Here is a 6,000-nt window from a genome sequence, read left to right as displayed (position 1 = left end):
ATTGAACAGGCTGGGGCTCGCTTTTCTAGTAAAGAGAAGGCTGCAGAGTAATCTAATATAGGTCTTTAGAACTATGAAGGGATTTGATAGGATAGATGTAGAGAAGATGTTTCCACTTCCAGGGGAGTCCAAAACTAGTACTCATAAAGATAAGGTAGTCACTAATAAATTCAAAATCAAATTCAGGAGAAATTTCTTTGACCAGAGACTATTTGGAATGTTGAACTTGCTGCCACATGGGAGTGGTTGAGGCAAATAGCATAGATGCATTTAACAGGAAGCTAAGTAAGTACAGGAGGGAGAAAAAGATCGAAGTATAGAGTTAGATGAAGTATGGTGGGAGGAGTTTTGTGTGGAGCATAAATACCGACATAGGCCAGTTGGACCTAATAGCCTGTGTTGACTTTTGTGGCGCCAGCAGGCCTCCTGGCACCGGGCCCAAAAGACGGGGGAAGAGGTGGGGGGGGGGGGGGGGTGGAGTGGTTCCCTGCCACAGCCATTTGCAGCCCCACCAATGCGACTGCATAGCGCTCAGGCAATTAACATTCTGGCACCTGGATCCCTGTCCCTTTAAAAACGGGTTTCCATCAACATAAGCTGCCAGCCAATTAAAGGACAGACAGCTCAGTAGTATCAGCAGTGCCGCTGGGAGCGGTGGTCACTGCCAGGTCTGCAAGAGGCCTTGGACCCAGGCCCAGTGCTGGAGTCCCGGACCAAAGATGAATGAGCAGGGTTGCCGGGGTAGGGAGGTAGAGGGTGGGTGTGGTGCAGGGGGGAGGGATGTTAACTTAAGTGGAGTTTTTTCCAAGCGGGGGTTGTCCGTGGGCCACAGATTGCCCACAGAGGAGGGCCCCCATCCCAAGCCCTCAGGGAGGTCACCATGTTCTACTGGGCAACCTCCCCACATGGCGGAGCCCCCCCCCCCCCCACCACACCCCCAACCTCTCCCTCCCCCACAGCTGGTTAAATCCCAGCGGCGGCAGAAAGAAGCCCTTAAGTGGTCAGTATTAGGCCACTTAAGGGCTTCAATTGGCCTCTGGGTGGGAGTAAATTCCAGTGCGATGATAAGGCGATGGACCCTTCGCACCACCACCCTCCCCCTCAACCTCCAGTCGCAATTCTATGGCACCCCCCTCCCCCCCACAACTCCACCTCTGAACCCATTTCTGGGGGCCCATAACATTCAGTCTCCTGTTTCTGTGCCATAAATTCTATGGCCTGGATTTTGCATTCAGCAGTGAAGCAATGGCATTGCCACTAACATTGAAGAAAGCTGCTCACAAAGATCAAGCAATCTCTGTGGCACAGACTTCCCCTTTCCCGCTGGCAATTTAAATCTGGTGCCAAGTCAAGGGGATTTCCAGGCATGCAGCAGCAATGATACCAGCAAACAGGGTAAGCAGCCAATTACATTGAAGTATTCTCGCAGACAGTAAATTTTCAGATAGTGAAATAAATGATTATCGTTGAATTAAGATGGGAACTAAAATAGAGAAAAACAAGCTTTTAAAAAATTATTTATATATGGAAATTTTTATTATAGAGAAATTTGACATTCCACAAACATAAAACTAGCTTTTCAGGGCTAGTGTTGGTGTTTTGCAGTAAGTATGAAATTAGCACACGGTTAAAAACCCAATTACACCTCATTCAACAAGGTGTAACTTTTTCAAAGGCTTTTACAACGAGACTAACAGCACAGAAGTGGAAGTTTTTGTCAATTCACTGTTTGCTAAAGGATCGCTCTCTGGGCGGACCTCAACAGCATATCTTCTGGATGAGCACTGAATCACTGACAGCAACATCTGGAATTTCACATTTGTCTGCACATGTACAGACTGCTGAAGTTGCAGTCAATTTCAGTGAAGAAATGATGCATTGATGCTGGATAAGCTTGCTAATAAGTTTGTTAGTTAGGTTGGCAAAAGTGTTAAGGTAACATTAAAGCCCCAATTTCAATTAAGACTATAAATTACTCTATATGCAAATAGAAATATAATTTTTAACCAATCTAACATAAACTGGAAGTGGTCTTAAATTTCAGCCAGTAAATGTAATAAGGTCATAAGAACTAGGAGCAGGAGTAGGCAATTCAGCCCCTCGAACCTGCCCATTCAATACAATCATGGCTGATCTCATCTCGGCCTCAACTCCACTTTCCTGCCCATTCTCCATAACCCTTCAACCCATTACTAATTAAAAATCTATTTATCTCCTCCTTAAAATTTACTCAATGTCCCAGCATCCACCGCACTCTGGGGTAGTGAATTCCATAGAGTCACAACCCTTTGAGAGAAGTAATTTCCCCTCATCTCGATTTTAAATCTGCTATCCCTTATCCTAAAACTATGACCTCTCGTTCTAGATTTCCCCACCATAGGAAACATCCTCTCTATGTCTACTTTGTCAATCCCCTTAATCATCTTGTATACCTCCAATTATATCTCCTCTCATTCTTCTAAACTCTAGAGAGTAAAGGCCTAAACTGCTCAATCTCTCTTCATAAGACAAACCCCTCATCCCTGGAATGAATCTAGTAAACCTCCTCTGAACTGCCTCCAATGCAACTGTATCCCTCCTCAAGTAAGGGGACCAAAACTGTACGCAGTGCTCCAGGTGCAGTCTCACTAATGCCTTGTACAGTTGCAGCAACACTTCCCTATTTTTATATTCCATTTCTTTCGCAATAAATGCCACAATTCCATTTGCCTTCCTTATTACCTGCTGTACCTGCATTCTAGTTTTCTGTGATTCATGCACGAGGACACCCAAATCCCTCTGCACGAAGCATTCTGAAGTTTCTCTCCATTTAGATAATAATTTGCCTTTCTATTCTTCTGACCAAAGTGGATAACCTCACACCTATCCATGTTAAACTCCATCTGCCAAATTTTGCACCAGTGCATTTGAAATGTCAAGATAGGGTTATTCAGTATCTTAAAAATAGCGTAGAACCAGTTTGGAAATAATATCAATTTTATTATTACATAACAGTACATCATAAAGTAATTAGTCATAGAGTGATACAGCACTGAAACAGGCCCTTTGGCCCACCAAGTCTGTGCCGACCATCAACCACCCATTTATACTAATCCTACATTAATCCCATATTCCCTAACATCCCCACCTTCCCTCAATTTTCCTACCACCTACCTACACTAGGGGCAATTTACAATGGCCAATTTACCTATCAACCTGTAATTCTTTAGCTGTGGGAGGAAACCGGAGCACCCGGCGGAAACCTTGCAAACTCCGCACAGGCAGTACCCAGAACCGGACCTGAGTCGCTGGAGCTGTGAGGCTGCGAGGCTGTAGTGCTAACCACTGCGCCGCCCCTAATTATTTCAACATAGAACAGATACAGCATCAGTTCACTTCAGTTTGAGAACATCTTGATGCATGCTACTGTATCATATCCTATTGCTGTCTATTCAATATATCTCTATAGGTGCAATCAAGTAAAGTAATACAAATGACCAAGTCATTATTTTGCAATTATCCCTTTTCCGAAACCTAACCGAGTCCCTAGATGAGAATCTCAATGTCAAACATAGAATTGTTACCACACAGATGAAGGCCATTTGGCAGTCAAGTACCTACCGACTCTCTGCAAGAGCAATTTAGCTACTCCCACTCCTCCACGGACTCCCAGTAGCCCTGCAAATTTTTTCTCTTCAGTTGCTATCCAATTCCCTTTCAAAACACACAACTGAATCTACCTCCACCATCCTTTCAGGCAGTGCATTCCAGATCCTAACCACTCGTCGTATAAAAAAGTTCTTCCTCATGTCGCCTTTGATTCATTTTCCAATCACATTAAATCTGTGCCCTCTGGTTCATGAACCTTCTGTCAATGGGAACAGTATCTCACTATCTACGTCCTTGTAAAGTACCTGGCCAATAAAAATGGCGACCTATACGTGATTGGGTCTTCTGGATCCTCACATGTCTCGCCATAGGAATTTCATGGACTATCCTTAACATTTCCCGGCGATATTTGGGCAGTACCACTATCTGGTGAACCACCGTCCATTCTTTATCCGCAGGTCTGAAAGGATGTCTCCACTTCCTCATCAGAATCACATTTTTAAATATAGTAGCCTTCCGGAATTCCCTTTGTCTCAGCTTCAGTTAGAGCCGATTGTGCCACTTTACGTAACTCTGGATCAGCTTGCTGAGTTGTGATCAGAGAAGACTTACAGAACATTTCCTTCAGATTATCCAAATTCCCAAAGAAAGTTTCAGATATTCAGCTATCTGTCGGTGGTGCCAATTTGACCACCGACAATGGAACTTGTTTAGCCATTGCTCAGGTCACTACACATGAAGGAAAAACTCCTGGAACCTTTTCCTGCAACTGCTATGTCTCCTTGACTTCACTTGGTCTTTCTGTGACCACTGGAGAAGCTACTACCTTCGCTCCGGCCAAATCATTGCCTAAGAATAGGTCAGCTCCATCTACAGGCAAATTATAGACAACTCCTACAGTTACCGTTCTAGACATTAGGTCACACTTCAGTTGCACCCGATACAAAGCTGCGGGTATATCCTCCCCATCGATGCCATTCACTAAAACCTTGGCACTCAATGCATTCTCTAGTGAAAATATTATGACTTTCCCCAGCAAAAGAGTTTGGGTTGCTCCCGAATCCCTAAGTATAACAATAGGTTTATCTGTCTCACTTTAGGGATAAGGAATTACTTTTCCTTTTGACAAGAATTCCCTATATCTCTCAGGTACCTTGTTCACGTCCCCCGCACTCACAGCAGTTTTTGTACTTGACCTTACAGCTGTAGTCAGAGCTACACCCTGATCTGTCATACTCTCGGTCAGTATCCCTTTCACTGCATTGGCCTTGTTTACCCCAATAAGTCCCATGGGTTTACCCTGCAACTTCCAGCATTCTGCACAAAGGTGTCCCACCTTGTAGCAATGGAAACACTAAGACTTTCAGACCTCAACTCTACCCTCAGCACTTTCCTTTCTGGCCTGAGGAGGAGACGCTGAAGTATTCTCAACTATCCCTTCTTGTCCCTGGCTACTTGCCTTCTTCCAGCCTCCCATCTTCTATCCTTCTTAGGTTTGATGGGGTGACGGAAAAAGGTTTCGGCTTGTAAACAAGCTCGTAATCATCAGTGATCTCAGCTGCACTTCTGATTCTCTATGTGAGTTCTTGCTAACGGAGGGAGTGAATTTTTAAATTCTTCCAGGAGAATTATTTCCCTAAGGTTTTCATACGTGGCCTCTACCTTTAGTGCCTGCATCCAACGATCAAAGTTAATTTGCTTTACCCTCTCAAATTCTATATAAGTCTGCCCAGGCTGTTTCCGGAGGTTCCAAAATTTTTGCCTGTAAGCTTCAGGGACTAACTCATAAGCAGCGAGAATAGCCTTTTTTGCCATCTCATAATCTCCTCAGAAAGGATGGCATAAACTTCATGAGCTCTACCAATCAAGCTGTTTTGCATGAGCAGTGTCCAGTTTTCTTTCGGCACCTCATCCGTTTAGCTATCTTTTCAAAAGAAATGAAAAATGCCTCTACGTCCTTTTCCTCAAACTTCGGGGGGCCTTGCACAAATTTAAATAGATCTCCACTGGGTCCTGGATTGGAGTCAGGTCTTTCCTCACCACAATTTTCATCGGGGTCAAGGCCACCCTTTTCTTTTAGTTCTGTCTTTTTTAATTGGAATATACTTTCTTGCTCACTTTTTTCTCTTTCGCTTTCCTTTTCTTTCTCCTACCACTCTGCTTGCTCCCTTTGAAATACACTTTTTCCTGCTCCTCTGCTTACACCCTTTGAAAGGCGCTCTCTCTTTTTTCTTTTTCCTTTCTTTTTCTCACTCCCTTTCTCTGTCCTGAAATTCTAGTTCTGACCTCTTCATGTCTAACTGAATCTGTGCCAGTGTTACCTTGTCTTCTTCTGATTCTACTCGTCCCTCTGGCTTTTTCACTTCAACCTGGAGCTGTCTGGCCACTGGTCCCTGAATTTCAGCCCGCCTA

The sequence above is a fragment of the Heterodontus francisci genome, chromosome 2 (assembly GCF_036365525.1).
Source record: "Heterodontus francisci isolate sHetFra1 chromosome 2, sHetFra1.hap1, whole genome shotgun sequence".
Lineage (NCBI taxonomy): Eukaryota > Metazoa > Chordata > Chondrichthyes > Heterodontiformes > Heterodontidae > Heterodontus > Heterodontus francisci.
Note: the sequence above shows the minus strand (reverse complement) of the source record.